At 43.7% G+C, this 18,599-nt stretch overlaps 1 pseudogene; it reads right to left on the bottom strand.

Moving 5' to 3' along the window:
- Positions 1 to 2,826: 2,826 nt before the first annotated feature.
- LOC146861618 (small nucleolar RNA SNORA17) lies at positions 2,827 to 2,908 on the bottom strand (annotated as a pseudogene).
- Positions 2,909 to 18,599: the final 15,691 nt, after the last annotated feature.

Genomic DNA, 18,599 nt, shown 5'->3' with positions numbered 1-18,599 from the left:
ATCAGATGACAAGATAAATTTCATCCTAGTCGAACACAGCTGAGCTGGGAAACCTAGCAACACATCTCTTCTAAAAATAATATTTTTTTCTGAGCTTTTCTCCTATTGGCCCAATGTTTAATGTTTGCTGAATTGTTATCATCAAATGTTTCCTTTCCATGAGTCTTCTGTGCATAATGGTAGACTATATGAAGTTACAACCTGATGAACGTTACATCGCATTTATTACAACGCAAGTCGTTACAACGAATTGCGCTGGAGGGGGCTGGACTTAGGAATAGTATGATTTACTATTACTATTCCAACTCCAGCCTACGTAACAGTAGGGAAGGTGTTGGAATAGTAAATCATACTATTCCCTAGTGTATAGCGCCATCCAGCACAAGTGGTTGTAACAACTTGTGTTGTAATGACCACAATGTAAATTTATCGCGGTGTAACGACCGTGTTGTAAAGGTCTTTCGCCATAATGGTATTACCTATTAACAGAACACTGACTGTTTTCCTGACAAATATATCTTATGTATAAACATTTTTTTTAGAATTAAGCTTATATAGAATTGGTAAAAGAATCACAGAAGTTACGTTTAGGTGCAAATATGCCAACATTTTAAACTTTGCAACCCAGGCAAAGAGGGAAAGTATTAAGCTTTCCAAATGTGTGGGCAGATCATAAAAACTGAGATGAGAAAGAGTACGACTGAAAGTAATGAAGATTTCTAGGAAGTAATCCAACCATTACCTCTACAACCCTAATTCCAATAATTACTTGTGAGGTGTATACAAGGCCTTTAACAATACAAAGCATTATTTTATATGAAATAGCGAAAATATATCACCTATAGAGTAACTCCTTGAAATTTTAACTAGAAACAGAGACGCCACTAGCAGAGTGTACTTGAATTTCATCTGGAGTAGGCTTCTCCTGGTCTGTCATAGTAATGGTTAATTTGCTCAAAGTCATTTTAGATAATTCTTCTCCATCATAAAGATTTAAGTAGAAAATAGCGCCAAAAAGCATACAACCAGACCAGGAATATATGGTTGTGCTTGACCATGGCAAAGTCACACTTTCAGGCCAACCATGAAGGAGCGCAGGTTGGCTAAATTCGCCTGGTTAGGCCCACTAAAGTTTACCTGCACAATGTCCATGCTAGGAGTCCTGTTCGCATTGAGGAGAACTCTGATGAGCAAGGAAAGCATCGCAGAAGGATGTGGGCAAAACGAGAGGAGCTGGCCGATGTCATGCACAAACAGTGGTAGAGCTTCGAGGCGATGGTCCCTGCGAGTGGTTGATGCTACAGTGTGAAAAGTCAGACTGACAAAGCTTTGCGCTGATTTGCGGTGCAGGCGGTGAGGTCTTGGTGCAAGATTCCAAAAGTCTGATTTTAAGCACTTGTGAGTCACACCAATGGTCCAGCAACTGAGAAGCACCACTTGGGGTCGGGAACTCCCTGCAGCTGAGTCCAGGGGCTGGTGCAGGATGTTATGGAGCCTTTTATATACATCCGGCTCAGATCAAGAGGCCTGTAGACTCGCCCTTAAAATCACTCTGAGGTCTTAGGTTCAAGATGAAGTTGCAGGTCCAGTTCTTCCACCCCAGGCTAGAGGCCAGCAGGTCAGGACAGCAGAGCATCAGTTCCTTCAGAGCAGTGGTCCAGCAGAGTGGCAGTCAGCAGAGCATTCCTTCTTCATGGCAGAGTATCCACAGGTACAGAAGTGTACTGAAGAGTTGTGTCTGAGGTCCAGTATGTATACACAGTTTTGCCACTGAACTAGGGAGAAGCTTCCATAGGCCTGCTTTTGGAATGCACAGATAATGTGCCTTCCTAGCCCTGGTTCCAGACTTACTACAGGGGGTATGCGGACCTTTGCGGCCCTTTCTGTGGAGACACGCCACAGTCTATTCAAGTGTAAGTGGGGCTGAGCCCAGCTTTTCCCTCCCATCCTGCCAGTGATGGCCCATCCAGTCACACGTAGCTTCCCATGATGTGTGGCTTCTCTAGGACCAATACACAGAGCCCAACAGTCACAAGCACCCAGTCATGTGACCCAGAGCCAGACTGCAGGCACAAAATGGCTAAGGAAAGAAAATGTCAAGTTTCAAAAGTGGCATTTTTAGAGTTGCAATATAAGATCAGACTTTACCATAAGTTAGGATTTTAAATTGTTATTTGAGAGACACCAAACATGAAAGGGTGACCTCTCACCATTTGGAAAATACACCTATGAAATGAAATGAGGTGATCCCAATGTTATCCTGTGGGAGAGGTTGGCTTTGCAGTAGCGAAAAACGAATTTGAAAGTTTTTCACTACCAGGAAATGTAAAACTTAAAAGTACTAGTCCTACTTTTTTAAAACATTTCGCCCTGCCCTCCCAGCTATCCAGGGCCCACCCTAGGAGTGACTTATATATTAAAATAAGATAAGATAATTATTTATTGAACAATTATTTAAAACCACTGCAATAGTGCCAAAGATTCTTCAGAGATCGATGTTTAACCCTCTCGGTGTTCATGAGAGAAGGGTTACATCATGAGCACCAGTGCTCCTATTGGCCTCATGAGGTTGTGGAAGAGCTTCCCCAACATCCCAAGGCCAATTTGCATTGTTATTGCAATGCCATTTGTGCGGATGGTGCGCTGACGTCATTGCAATTAAAATTAAACTGAAACTTAGTTTCAGTTTCATTGTTTCCGTGCTCGTGGGGCTATCTCAGCTTGGTGATCGCTCCATGAGGGTGATCCACAAACAGGGATCCACCCACCAGCCACCAGGGAAGGAGAAGCGGCCCCTTGGGGAAAGGGCCTTTGCTCCCCCCATATAATTTGGGTACACAAAGTCTTTTTGCCCCCCCTTGGGGCAGATAGGGCAGTAGCCCCCAATCTGCCCCCCTAGGGGGGCAGAAAGAACCCTTGATGGCAAGGATTTATTTTTATAGGCAGGGGGTGGGGTCTGCCCAGAATGGATATGCAAATGCCCACACCCTACCCTCCCATAGAAAACAAAAGACTTTCTGTACCCCCCAGAAGGCAGATGGGGGCAATAGCCCTTGGTCTACCCCCCGGGGGGGCAAAAGCCCACCAAGTACCATTTTTTTTTAATATATATGTTGGGGTGGGTTCTGCCCAGAATAGGCATGTCAATGCCCCCACAACCTGAAAAAAATGCTAGTCTTTCTGTCCCCCCTGGGAGGCAGAGGTGGCAGTGGCCACCAATCTGCCCCGTCAGGGTGGCAGAAAGCACCCAGATGCCAGGGATTTATTTCTATAGGCCAGTGTGGGGGCTGCCCAGAATGGGCATGCAAATCCCAACACCCTTCCCCCCAATGAAAACATAAGACTTTCTGCCCCCGGAAGCAGATGGGACAATAGCCCCTGATCTGCCCCCGAGGGGGCAAAAAGCCCACTAAGCATCAGGGATTTTTTTATATACATCGGGGTGGGGGCTGCCCAGGATGGGCATGTCAATGCCCCAACCCCCCAAAAATGCTACAGTGTTTCTGCCCCACCTGGGAGGCAGATGGGGCAGTAGCCCCCAATCTGCCCCATGGGGGCAGAAAGCACCCTAGATGCCAGGAATTATTTTTATAGTCCAGGATGTGGGGCTGCCCAGAATGGGTATGCAAATGCCCCCACTCTACCCCCCTCAAAAAACAAAAGCTGTTCTGCCCCCCCAGAAGGCAGATGGGAAAATAGTCCCTGATCTGCCCCCCCAAAGGGGGAAAGCCCACTAAGTACCAGGGATTCATGCTTCATGTCAATGCCTCCACGCCCCCAAAAAATGCTACAGTGTTTCTGCCCCCCCAGGGGGCAGATGGGGCAATAGGCCCTTATCTGACCCCACCCCAGGAGGGGATAGAAAGCCCACTAGGCACCAGGGATTTTTCCCCCAAACATTGGGATTGGGGCTGCTCAGAATGGGCATGCCAATGCACTCACCCCAAAATAATTTCCACAGTAATTCTGCCCCCTCAGGAGGCAGATGGGGCGATAGTCCCTTATCTTCCCCCTCGGGGGAAGAAACCCCACTAGGTACATGGGATAAAAAAAAATCAAAATTTAGGAGTGGTGACTGCCCAGATTAGGCATCCCATTGCCCCAACCACCCCACAAATAGCCGCAGTGTTTCTGTCCCCCTTAGGGGCAAATTGGGGCAAAAGCCCCCGATTTCCCCATCTCCAGGTGGCAGAAAGCCCACTAGGCACTGACCTTTTTTTGGAATGTGCCTACCTGTGGATTTTGGGTCCTAGCGCTGAAAACATAGCAAACCTGTATATTTTTGTAAAGTAGACACCTAGGAAAATCCAGGACGGGGTGACTTTGCTGGCTCTCTCCAGGATCTGTTACCCAGAATCCCTTGTAAATCTCAAACTGTGTCAAAAAAGCAAATTTTCATCACATTTCTGTGATGGAAAGTTCTGGAATCAGTGTGGATCCACAAGAATCCACCCACCCCGCATTCCCCAAAGTCTTCCGATAAAAATAGTACCTCCCTTATGTGGGTAGGCCTAGTGCCCACGACAGGAAACAGCAAAACGCAACTTGAAGACACCACATTTTGGCAGTGTAAACTGACCCCTTTTTTGCAAAGTTCCTAGCTGTAGATTTTGAGCGCTAGCTCTGCCGGCACCTAGGGAAACCTAGCAAACCTATACATCTTTGAAAACTAGAAATCCAGGGGAATACAGGATGGCATGCCTTGTGTGGCTCTAACCAGGTTTTGTTACACAGAATCCCTTGCAAACCTCAAACTTTGTAAAAAGAAAACACATTTTCCTACCATTTCTTTGTTGGAAAATTCTGAAATCTGGGTGGGTCCACAAACTTTCACCTACCCCTCATATCCAAAAGTGTTCTGATAAAAATGATGCTTCACATGTGTGGGTAGGCTTAGTGCCCACAGCAGGTAACGGCACATAACGCAACATGGACACTCCACCTTTTTATAGTGAAAAGTGCCTAGCTGTAGATTTTGAACCCTACCTCTGCCGTCACCTAGGGAAACCTAGCAAACCTATACATTTTTTTAAACTAAACACCGATGGGAATCCAGGATGAGGTGACTTGTCTGGCTCTAACCTGGTTCTGTTACCCAGAATCCCTTGCAAATTTCAAAGTTTGTAATATAAAACCACATTTTCCTCACATTTCTGTGATGGAAAGTTCTGGAATCTGCATTGGTCCACAAACTTCCACCCATCCCGCATTCTGCAAAGTCTCCCAATAAAAATGGTACCTCATTCTTGAGGGTGGGTTAAGTACTTGCAACAGGCAAGGGCCCAAAACGTATTGTGGAGACATCAAAATTACCTTTCACAAAACGACCTGGTTTTGCAAGGGGGGCACCTGGGTTTTTGGCCCCAGGCTCAGTGGCCATCTAGGGATACGTACCAAACCCACACATTTCTGAAAACTAGACACCCTGAGGAGTCAAGTGAGGTATGTCTTGCGTGAATCCCCCAACATTTCCCTACACAGAATCACCTTGCAAATCTCAAATTTAGCTGAAAAAAATACAATCTTCCTCACTTTTCTGTGTGGGAATGTTGTGGGATCACCGGGCTGACACAAATCGCCTACCACCTAGTGTTCCCCCAGGTCTCCCGGTAAAAATTGTACCTCACTACTGTGGGTATGCATAGTGGCTACAACAGGCAATGGCCCAAATCCTACTGTGGTGACGTCAAAATTGCCTATCCTAAAACTACCTGCTTTTGCAAGGGGGGGTCATATATGTTTTTGGCCCTGGGCTCAGTGGCCATCATGGGAAACCTACCAAATCCACACATTTATGAAAACTAGATACCCTGGGGAGACCAATGAGGTATAGCTTGTGTGGCTACCCCAAAGTTTTCCTTCTCAGAATCCCCTTCAAACCTCAAATTTAGCTGAAAGATCACTTCTTTCCACACATTTTTGTGTGGGATCACTGTGCCGGCACAAATGTCCTACCACCCAGCGCTCCCCTTGGTCTCCCAGGTAAAATGATACATCTGCAGCACTTTTTTCCCACCCCCCAAAAAAAATATTTAGCTGTATTTTGGCTAATTTCTGGGTCTCCTTCAGGGGACTCAACAAACCCTGGGTACCTTTAAAATTCCCATGATGTTGGAAGAAAAGGATGCATATTTGGCGTGGATACCTTATGTGGTCAAAAGGCTTCAAGGGCCTAAGTGCAAACTACAGCAAATAGCCAAAAAAAGGCTTAGCACAGGGGGGAAAGGCCTAGCAGCGAAGGGGATACAATGTATATATTCATTTGTCCATAAAAAGAGTTAAAAGAAGAAAAAACTGTACTTTAAAAAAAAAATACTTCCCATAATACTCGCGACACCTTGCTCCATCAGGGCTTGTGCCATTAAAGTTCTCTATTTCTCCAAGTTCTCCTCTACTTAAAGAAATGTTTTTCAAGTGCCTGAGTCTAACTCAAGGAGCCAGGTAAAGTGGAAGATTTTTAGCAGCATGTTGACATGAATCGCCTATAACAGCACTACTATCTGTCCTCCAGTGGTCATCATGATGTTTGCAGAGCTGCTAAAGTGCCTTTAAGGGATTTCTGAAATCAGGCAGCTAACTGAGTTGATTCACTTTTCAAAAATACTTGAACATCATCCTAACAAGACGTGATGTTTATTACTCGCAATATTTGGCGCAGCCAGAGCTTTCTTAGTGGAAGCAACTTTTCACAATTGCCAAGGATGTGGAACATTCTTCTTCCTTTGCATGAAGCCAGCATTGGCTGTTGTCATCATCGAGTTCCCTCCAGCCATACCAATAGGTTTTTAAGGGGATTAAACCAATTCTTAGCCTCATCAGCTTCCTTTTTTGGCAAGTGGTTGCGAGAAATAAGTTGGGGAAACACCTGGTTTATATGGCTTACTGCCAAACTGCCATGTGACTTTTCATACAGAGCTTGCACATCCTGTAATCTCCATATTAACATTGCCTGTTCAACAGCTTCAATACTAGGGCAGCAGGAGGGTTACTTCCCCCAATCTATTGAACTTCCAGTACATTTAGGGGCATATGTACAAGCCCCTGTCGCCATCGCATCATCACTTTCAGTGACGTTGTGGTGGCAATAGGGGTCTTGCCTTATTTACAAGGCTTAAAGCTGCCTTGTACATAAGGCTCCCTTATGCGCTATGCTTAGCGTTAAAGGGGTGGGCATTGGGTGTTGCGGTGGGTATTCCACTGCAACAAACTTTGTTGTTGATGCTGCCCCCTATTTACAAGTGCAGCATAAATAGGAGGCAGTACCAAAATTAAGACCAGGAAATACGCCTTGGATTGTTTATGTGTAGGAAGGTGACCCTTCCTGCACATAAATAATCCTTAAAAAATGACATTCTGTAACTTCCATGTGTGCTGCATTAAGCAGCACACATAGAAGTAACACAATTGCATTGCAGGATTGTTTATGTGCCGGAAGGGACACCTTCCTACACATAAACAATCCTTCCCTGCACGTAGACACCCTTCCACTATGGTGCAATGGTGCCCGCGTTGGCGCATCACTGCTAAGCATAGCACTAGCGCAGGGGAAACGCAGCATATCCTTGTAAATCTGGTGCAGCCATGGGTTTCTGAAGTGGCTGAGTGAGGCGTTAAGCCATGATGGCTAACACCTCACTCGGCCACTTCCTTGAACATATTCCCTTTAGAGCGCTATTCAAGTAACTATGCCAATTTGTCTGAAGGGTGTTTATTGCTTCCCAAATTGCATATTTTATTATGTCATTATTTGCTTGCTTGGCTTTGAGGCAATTAGCTAAACATTTTGCCTTCAATATCAGATGTCGCGAGGACATGCACAATTCTAGTCGAATTCGGGCATGTGAGGCCCAATCTGGTAGGGTGAAGATTCTTCTATAGCAGATGGATTCTTCCCTATCGAATCCAGTTTGCCAACTTATCTCTAAATATTGTTGCCCCATACATAATTGTTGGTAAAAGCTTGCTGTGCATCACCTTTAAGAGGGGCTACAGGCACCAAATGATTAGGACAACAAAATGCCAACTTTCTAAAAGTTGAAAAACAACAACAGGGGGTTGGGACCTTATCTGCAACCACCATGGACCTCTATATACAATCAAAAACCAAAAACGGTGGTTGTGTTTCTTTCTGTTTCTTTACTTTTCACACAAGATCATTCTATTTAATAAACATGACCTGTAAATCAATTATGACATTTTATCATACTAACATAAAATTGCTCAATATTTAAGAACAGAGAGTGATAACCAAATGAATCGCAAACCTATACAAACTTTTTCCATATCCCAAAATAAATCAAACATTAATAAACAAGGTGACTTGAATAAAAATAAGCACCAACCAGTGTTCAATCATTCCAAAGTTATAAACCAGAGCACCCCCTGTTAACGCTCTTGGTGTTGATACTGGGTTCCAAAATCATCAAATACGGAAAATGAAACTAAAACAATGAAAGAAAAATAATTGCCTTTCATAGAAAGTCCTTAATCGTCCTCCATATTAGTGTAGTTTGTTCAAAATACACTAATATGAAGGACGACTAATGGCTTTCTATGAAAAGCACTGATTTGTGCTATTTTTGATTATGAACTTGTTTGAAATGTACAAAACAGCAAGAAACACAACCACCAACTGTTTTGGTTTTTAACTTTCTAAAAGTGGCATTTTCACAAATGTGACCTGAAATCCGAGTTTGCCATTAAAAAGGGTTTTAAATTACAGTTACTTAGACACAAAATATGACTTTCCAACCTGTTAACTTGCTCCCAATCAAAAGTTATCACTTATTAAATGTAATAAGGTACTAATGTTATCCTATAGGAGAGGTAGGCCTTGTAATAGTGAAAAACAAATTTGAGAGCTTTTTACTATCAAAAAATGCGAAACTTAAAAATACACATCCAACATTGTAAATACAAAGCACCCTGCCCAATGGGCTGTTGAGGGCCAACCCTACGGGTCTGTGGGTCCTCCAGAGAGCACAGAGATCATGATGGAGATGGTGTCTTTCGTGGTGAGGAAGGTTTCTTAATTTCCTCACTGGAAAACCCGGTATGCTGTGTGGTTTGTTGGGTAACATCTATTGAACTGCATCTGGTATTTTTATTTATGGATTACTTCTGTTGGACTTAGCATGATTTCAGTTCCCTAGATGATCTGCAAGAACTGCAAAGTGTTTCATTAGGAAAGTTGCCCAGGCCTACTCAGTTTTGTTTGTGTTACTGGCTTTCCAAGGACCATGATCTCTTTTATTGATCATGAGCCAGGTGTTAGCAACATTATTATCCTTGCTGGTGCAAGTAAGTTTTGCCAAATAGTCATTAAGTATTGCCTTTTTATATGCCCAGAGCTGCTTTTTATTTTTTCCGCTGGTGCTTTACTGTCAAAATAACAGTTGATGGACAGAATGCAGAACAATGTCATACATTCACCCCAGTACAGAGATCTGGGCCTAAATCCATCGTTTTTTTGCTCACCATGGCATTCCAGTTTGAACCCATCCATATGCAAATTGACCCTGTGCCTCATGGGAACAGTCCAGCCCAAACTGCCATGCCAGGTCCTCCCTGGATTGGAAACAAGTATCCTAGAACTGGTTTCGGGGTTTCACTCCTCTTCAGCCAGGATAGCTTGATTCCAGTAGCATGGAGAGCACAGGACCCACGTCTGGGCGTACCCGTTCACTCGGGGTGACAAATGCAAAAATAACAGTTGATGGACAGAATGCAGAACGATGTCATACATTCACCCCAGTACAGAGATCTGGGTCTAAATCCATCGTTTTTTTGCTCACCATGCCATTCCAGTTTCAACCCAGCCCTATGCAAATCAGTCTTGATCCTGTGCCTCATGGGAACAGTCCAGCCCGAATTGCCAAGCCAGGTACTCCCTGGACTGTAAACAAGCATCCTAGTATTTTGCCTTCTTGCCCTAAGTGCGCCAGGTATGCCCAGACGTGGGTCCTGGGCTCATTGTGCCACTGGAATCAAGCTATCCTGGCTGAAGAGGGTGAAACCCTGAAACAGTTCCAGGGATCCTTGTTTCCGATTCAGGGAGGACCTGGCTTGTTTATGAGTTCGGGCTGGACTGTTCCCCTGAGGCACAGGGCCAAGACTGATTTGCATATGGCCAGGTCTAAACTGGGGTGGCATGGTGAGCAAAAGAATGATGGATTTAACCCAGATCGCTTGACTGGGGGTGAATATTTTGATTTGTTCTGCATTCCGTCCATCAATTGTGTGTCTTTTGCTTTCATTCCCTAAGTGCGCCAGGTATGCCCAGACATGGATCCTGGGCTCACTGTGCCACTGGAATCAAGCTATCCTGGCTGATGAGGGGTGGAACCCTGAAACTGATCCTAGGATGCTTGTTTCCAGTCCAGGGAAGACCTGGCTTGGCAGTTCGGGATGGACTGTTCCCATGAGGCACTGGGTCAAGACTGATTTGCATATGGCCAGGTCCAAACTATGGTGGCATGGTGAGCAAAAGAATGATGGATTTAACCCAGATCGCTTGACTGGGGGTGAATGTTTTGATTTGTTCTGCATTCCGTCCATCAATTGTGTGTCTTTTGCTTTCTCACCCTAAGTGCGCCAGGTATGCCCAGACGTGGGTCCTGGGTTCACTGTGCCACTGGAGTCAACCTATCGTGGCTGAAGAGGGGTGAAACCCCGAAACCGGTCCTAGGATGCTTGTTTACGGTCCAGGGAGGACCTGGCTTGGCAGTTCGGGCTGGACTGTTCCCATGATGCACTGCGTCCAGACTGATTTGCATATGGCCAGGTCTAAACTGTGGTGGCATGGTGAGCAAAAGAATGATGGATTTATCCCAGATCACTTGACTGGGGGTGAATGTTTTGATTTATTCTGCATTCTGTCCATCAATTGTGTGCCTTTTGCCTTCTCGCCCTAGGTGCTTTACTGCCGTCATTAATACGGGGCATTGCAAGGTCGCTCTTAACTGCAGCACTTAACTGCCATAATAGCTTGCTCGTGATCCTTTTGGAGAATCTCACTTTGGTTGGAAGACAATATTTTGTCTGGACAATCAAAGCCTGCCCTTTATTGTAAGTTTCCTTGGGTATCAGAGTGTGATGTATTGTATCAGTTCTGACCAACTGTCTATAGGATTCCTTTGATCCAAGTTATTTTGCATAAATGTGTTACATCAGTTGAGTATATATGGGGCTGTAGCTTCATCCCACCTGATCCGCCTCAGATTGACAATGTGGCCCGGGTAAGTCCGGGTGTTTATTATAAGGGTGATGACTTGAGGCAGATGATCACTTTCTGCCTGTTGGTCAATGAGAAACTTTTAGGGCGATTGGAGAGTGCAACATTCGACAGTGTACAATCCAAATAGAAGACACAGTTTTCCATTGCCCTTGTCCATGTGGGAGGTTTGTCAGAAGGAAACCTGCCATTAAGAGCTCTCAACCTACTGGGGTGCAGACATCAAACAAAGCTTTCCCTAGTTAGTTTCATGGGGCATTTTACTGATGGCAGAATTCGATCCTGTACCATTTCTTTGATGCCATTTCATGGATATCCAATTATTTTTCTTGGTTGTGAAACAGACCCAAACTAAAATCCCCTGATTATATGTGCATTGTTGTATGCTATCTTCAAGTCTGTTAATGCTTCACATGGCTTTTCAACTTCCAGGACTGTTTCTTTTAAGCAGGCAGTCAAGCAAGTATTTCTGATGAGAAGGTGTGTGTTCCCTTCAGCTTTGCATCCTTCCATGAGAACTGTGAAGAAGCTGGGCTCTAGTAGTACAGTGTCTGATTTCTGTACCTGTAGGTTGACTGCAAAGCCGATTTTAATATTTAGGTTCCCAGCGTTCCATGAGCAGATTTTTTGTTCTTTATCTTACTGAATGGATTGGCGTCTGGCTGTTATTCTGGCTAGATAATGCAGTTGCAAGCCAACTCCTTTCCATTGCCTGACTACTAGATCATCTGGTTGTATATCCAGTTTCCTACAATTTCCCCCCTGTAAGGCTTTGTTGAGGCTAAGTGACTATCCTTGTGCTGGACTATCTAAAATACTAGGCAGGACCCCATTGAACCTTGTAAAACAGAGATGGCTTTACGTCTATGAAGGAAATGACCAGATTAGTGCCACCCGGGTCTCTCTCGACCTCCTCTAGCCTTCCAAGAATGAAGAGTCGATGACGCAGTAGAGAATACAAGCAAACTAGTTCATTCGCAGATTACAATGCAGTGGAGTCCAATCTGACCAGCCGCCTATGATGGCAGACGAGGAACTGACTTTAACAAGCATAAAGTTACATTATGTATGTTGCGAAATCCACAAAGACCCGCCTACCATGGAAAAACGCTGGTGGGTGTCGTAATACAATGAGGCTACAGAACATAAGTTTTGATTCCGCAGCCTAGTACAAGCTATCTACATTTCAAGGTTGTCTGGCCTATCCTTCCCTCTGGACAGGTGGAAGAAGGCCTTGACTTAAGAGAAAAGGCATGCACTAACGAGCTAACATGACCATTGAAGAAACAAAACTTACCAAGGACTATTTCTCGTAAATGAGCAAACAACGGTTTCGAAGGTGCAAGTAACAGTTTAGATTGTAACAGAACATGGGGTCCTCTCTAACTAAAATGGTGGCACAGATGTCAACCCAACTAACGTGACATCTGTATCAACTGGTTATGTCTTACACGCAATATGTAAATAAAATGTATTATGACAAACAAATTTGCTATACAAAAGAGGGTCCAAGGGATATGTTTAGAGACCTGCACAGTATTAAATCCCCAAATCAAATTACAATACTCAAAAGATACTGTGGGTCTTGGGTTCAGAATCAGAACAAACACTGGTAGATCAGAAAAAGTCCGAGGTAACCAAGGCAATTATGTGGAAACCTCCACTGAGGTTTGAGTTCCCATCACCCACCGAAGGTGGTTAATCATCATTTGGGAACTGAGGACATTCCCAAGAGTACCAGCCACTCTGGTGATTGTGATGGTACCCTGGTTGTCCCAGGCATCCGTGCCAAGTTGTTACCAATGGTAGGGTGATGGTTGCAGTGCGGAAAGTGTAGTAAAACACAAAAGTGATGTTAAAAATGACTACCAAGACACTATATATTTTATTCTGGCGCTATCTTGGTGCCAACTTAAAAACAATATATAGACAGCATAAACAAATAACTGTCAGGTCTTTGGTCTACATGTTTCGGCTTATGGACAAAGAAGTCCAAGCTCTCGTCAGGACCATGTAAACGCTCCTGCAAAAAGTGATTGAAACAATAAATGAAAGGAAATGTATCGTATAAATTGATTCCACGGTTGGTACCCAATACAACCTGATAGGGTCCTGTATGTCACATTGGAACAGTTACAAGCATTGTCTGGTGGTAGAACTTTAAACGGAATCAAAACAAAAAAAGGTTTTTTTGATAAGGACACTCAACTTAATCATGTTTAACAACAGTGTACATTACAGATCCAAATGCTATGTATGGTTCATTATGATGCACAAAAATATATTTGTATCGATACTCATGGATGTATACTGTGACAAGTAGTTGACACAAAAAATTACGTGCACTTACCCGAGTAATTGTGGGTACGCACCTCGCCTCACCTGGCATCCGCTCAGGAAATGAGGCACCGCTCTAAAAAGGGGGGAATTCCAAAAAGACATGTTATGTAATCCCAGTGGGCCGGACAAACCTCAAGCCTAAGGGGACAGTTGGAATTGCCGTGATTGGTGCTCGTGAAGACAGTGCTAAAACCAAGGCAGAAAGGGTCAGGACACTTAGCTACTCATAGAACAACTGGGCTGCTTCTAAAAATAGCTTCAGATATGTAAGAATATAGACTGTGAGTAGCTAAAACACTCTAAATCATAAGTCCGTTACAAATGTGTATCGAAACAGGTCCAATAAAAGCGGAACTATAGCCAGTGCAGCTTCGTCTAAGAAGACGTGATAATCTACAGAGCTGCCAAAAGGGGAGGACCAGGCGGTGCGTCGGGGGTTTAAAGAATATCCGATCTATTAACACATCAAAATGTGGGTCACTGAGAAAAACGCTTACCTATCCGTCGGTACCCCGCTCCAAACACCAGAGCTGGAAGGGGAGGTGCCAGGCGGGCTGCGAGGATGTTGTTTTATTGAGTTTCGGTACGTGCGTACTTCTGTATCAGTAGCTACGGAGCGCGTAGATGTTCAAAAGCAAAATGCAATTCTATTGTATGCAAAGCTTGCTGGGACATGTAGGATTGATTGTATAACCACAGAAAGTTTCGCGTTTGTGCGAGCCGAGAAAAAACTGATAATGCAACAGGGATTTCACAAATATTTTGAAACAGGCCGAGGGTGGGAGAAACGATATCAGTTAAGAGAGGTGTGTGATATTCATATGGTGATAATCATTCCAAAAGGATAGTTAGGAGTGATTAAGAGGCAGCCAGGAGAAATGGGGGGAGGGTGTGTAAGAAAAGAAAAGCTCCTCGTGCAAGTCATCAGATGTCCGATAGATGGCTAGTTAACTGAGGGCGCGTGGACAGATCTAAAAATCCTGTGTGAAAACACAGCATTATTTATATATATATATATATATATATATATGAACGCTCCCAGACTTGCACCGGCAAACCAGGTCACTCGCAGGCGGGTGCTGTAGCGTGGCGGTGCCCCACGTAAATATTCGGCTCCCAAACTCCCTTACTTTTCAGATAGAGTCAAGCACTCACTGGAGGGGTTAGGTATCGTTTTTTCTTTATTTCAGCAGAAAAAACGGACAGCAAGACATCAGCAGAAAAAACGGACAGCAAGACAGACGCGTTTCGAAATATTCTTCATCAGTGTCTTGTCGCAAAGATCGCGCGCAGACATTAAATGCCATTGTGTCGTGTTTCACGCGACGACATAATCAAAACAAATGATGGCAACACACCCACATTATTTCATTGTGAACGGGGTGGCCATCTTTGAATGGTGTACTCTATACACAAAAGCACATAAGTATATATATATATAAACAGATGAATTCATAGATCATAACCCTTAAGGAGCCATGCTGGCTGGGATATTCGCCAATATTTATATTGTGTAAAATCTAGAGGTGTCAGATTCTGGCAAAAATCAATAAATGGGTACAACCAATTATAACCAATTTACAATAAACATATTGCAGCAGTGGCCTCAAAATATGAGGCAATCAATCTGCAGGTACCCGTGACTAAGTAGATAATTCTAATTCTGCATGGCAAAAGGCCGACATAACGCCATGTATTGGCATACCCTCTGCATATATATGCGAAACGTGTTTAAAGCATGGCTCTGTATCCCCAAAAAATATTTGATAACATAGTACAATCTATGATAAAAGGGGAAAAAGGGAAAGGGAAAAGGGAGTACAAAAAAAAGGGAAAAAAAGAGTAAGATAGGGAAAAAAGGAAAAAGGCGAGAGAAAGAAAAGAAGAATAGAAAGATCTATAAAGAAGGACAGAAGAAAGAAGCTCTGACAAAGGGGGGAAAGAGATTCTAGAAGATATGAGGGGGAAAAAAGAACATGTTGAGAATTTCCCGAATTCACATGTTTCAACAATGTCACAGAAATTTCAATAAATTTCTAGAACTACCTCAAATCCTGTGATGGCCCAGCTTGTACACTATCATAGATATTCTTAATTCCTGCATGATTTATATTAATAGTGAAGCAGCTACCAAATACCTTTCTATGACCTTAATCATATTTTCAAGATATTATATTACTGGTTCATCTACCCAGGTGTACGTTCAGTTCCTCACCACTGTTAAGACCGTGGGGGAACTTCGTGTGTAGATCAATAATGTAGCGGGACTCTAATCTCCGCAATTTCTGGACCCTATCGCCCCCCTATATATTTACAAATCTCAGGTACATCTATGGGCAGCATTTTCGCGCCCAGCCTGGCCAACCTGTATGTCCATCTTTTCGAACAGAACAATGTACTCACCCAGTCTAACCCTTTCAGAGATCAGATCACTATCTGGAAGAGATACATCGATGACATCCTGGTTGTTTGGCGAGGATCTGTGGCCTCGCTACTAGAATTTCATGCCTGGCTCAACACTAAGAACGCCTTCCTGCGCTTTACAGTTGCCTTTGATAAACAACGACTTCCCTTTCTGGACATATTAATAGTCCCTGATCAGGGTAAACTAGGTAGCGAACTTTACAGAAAACCATTGTCTAAGAACTCTCTACTCAGCTTTAAAAGCCACCATCCTAAATCCCTTCGGGATAACTTACCCGTTGGACAGTTTCTGCGCATTCGCAGGAACTGCTCAGATCTAACTACCTTCAACCATCATGCCGAGGACCTGTCGAACCAACTGAGAGACAGACAATACCCAAAACGTTTGGTGAGACAGGCTTTCAAAAGAGCCTTGAATAACAACCGGGGGGCACTTCTGGAACCCCCAGTGCCTAAGCCTCCTCTATCCAGAATGACATTTGTCAACACCTTTAGTAAATGGTCTAACCAGGTACAAAAGACTGTGCGTAAACATTGGCGCATATTGAATACAAGAAACAAGGTTATTCCACCTCCCCTCTTTTCTTTTAAGAGAGGAACTAACCTTCGCGATAGCCTCGTACATACTAGACCTAGAAGTAAAACTCCTAGTATGACAAACACTTTATGGAATTTACCGCCAGTTCAAGGCCATTTTCCATGCGGCCATTGCTCTGTTTGTCCACAAACTCAGACGACTAAAACAGTTGACATAGGTACAGGCATACCTTGGACACTCAGAAAACATACCAACTGCAATACTGAAAGAGTTATTTATCTCATTACGTGCCCTTGCTCTTTGCGTTATGTCGGCATGACAACACGCAAAATTAAAACACGCATTAACGAGCACAAAAGCACTATCAGGCGGAGCAAACAGGCTACTAAACTTACAAACCATTTTCTGGAATTGAGACATAAACCTGAAGACTTGAGATGGTTGATTTTGGAACAGCCCTTCATTCCTACGCATGTGACGGATATCAAACGATTTTTGTTCATCAAAGAACCAAAATGGGTGTTCAAACTTAAGAGTGACCAACAGGGTTTAAACGATGACATCCCGTGGTCCTCTCTATAGAGCTCATGATTTGGTGAACCATACATGTCTTTGACAAACTCTACTGCCCTCTTCCTGAGGCTACAATATATATATATATCTATATATAAATAATGCTGTGTTTTCACACAGGATTTTTAGATCTGTCCACGCGCCCTCAGTTAACTAGCCATCTATCGGACATCTGATGACTTGCACGAGGAGCTTTTCTTTTCTTACACACCCTCCCCCCATTTCTCCTGGCTGCCTCTTAATCACTCCTAACTATCCTTTTAGAATGATTATCACCATATGAATATCACACACCTCTCTTAACTGATATCGTTTCTCCCACCCTCGGCCTGTTTCAAAATATTTGTGACATCCCTGTTGCATTATCAGTTTTTTCTCGGCTCGCACAAACGCGAAACTTTCTGTGGTTATACAATCAATCCTACATGTCCCAGCAAGCTTTGCATACAATAGAATTGCATTTTGCTTTTTGAACATCTACGCGCTCCGTAGCTACTGATACGGAAGCACGCACGTACCGAAACTCAATAAAACAACATCCTCGCAGCCCGCCCGGCACCTCCCCTTCCAGCTCTGGTGTTTGGAGCGGGGTACCGACGGATAGGTAAGCATTTTTCTCAGTGACCCACATTTTGATGTGTTAATAGATCGGATATTCTTTAAACCCCCGACGCACCGCCTGGTCCTCCCCTTTTGGCAGCTCTGTAGATTATCACGTCTTCTTAGACGAAGCTGCACTGGCTATAGTTCCGCTTTTATTGGACCTGTTTCGATACACATTTGTAACGGACTTATGATTTAGAGTGTTTCAGCTACTCACAGTCTATATTCTTACATATCTGAAGCTATTTTTAGAAGCAGCCCAGTTGTTCTATGAGTAGCTAAGTGTCCTGACCCTTTCTGCCTTGGTTTTAGCACTGTCTTCACGAGCACCAATCACGGCAATTCCAACTGTCCCCTTAGGCTTGAGGTTTGTCCGGCCCACTGGGATTACATAACATGTCTTTTTGGAATTCCCCCCTTTTTAGAGCGGTGCCTCATTTCCTGAGCGGATGCCAGGTGAGGCGAGGTGCGTACCCACAATTACTCGGGGTAAGTGCACGTAATTTTTTGTGTCAACTACTTGTCACAGTATACATCCATGAATATCGATACAAATATATTTTTGTGCATCATAATGAACCATACATAGCATTTGGATCTGTAATGTACACTGTTGTTAAACATGATTAAGTTGAGTGTCCTTATCAAAAAAACCTTTTTTTGTTTTGATTCCGTTTAGAGTTCTACCACCAGACAATGCTTGTAACTGTTCCAATGTGACATACAGGACCCTATCAGGTTGTATTGGGTACCAACCGTGGAATCAATTTATACGATACATTTCCTTTCATTTATTGTTTCAATCACTTTTTGCAGTAGCGTTTACATGGTCCTGACGAGAGCTTGGACTTCTTTGTCCATAAGCCGAAACATGTAGACCAAAGACCT

The sequence above is a fragment of the Triturus cristatus genome, chromosome 3_1 (genome assembly GCF_964204655.1).
Source record: "Triturus cristatus chromosome 3_1, aTriCri1.1, whole genome shotgun sequence".
In the NCBI taxonomy this organism is placed as follows: Eukaryota; Metazoa; Chordata; class Amphibia; order Caudata; family Salamandridae; genus Triturus; species Triturus cristatus.
The sequence above is the reverse complement of the archived record's forward strand: the minus strand, read 5'-3'. Positions and strand labels throughout refer to the sequence as shown.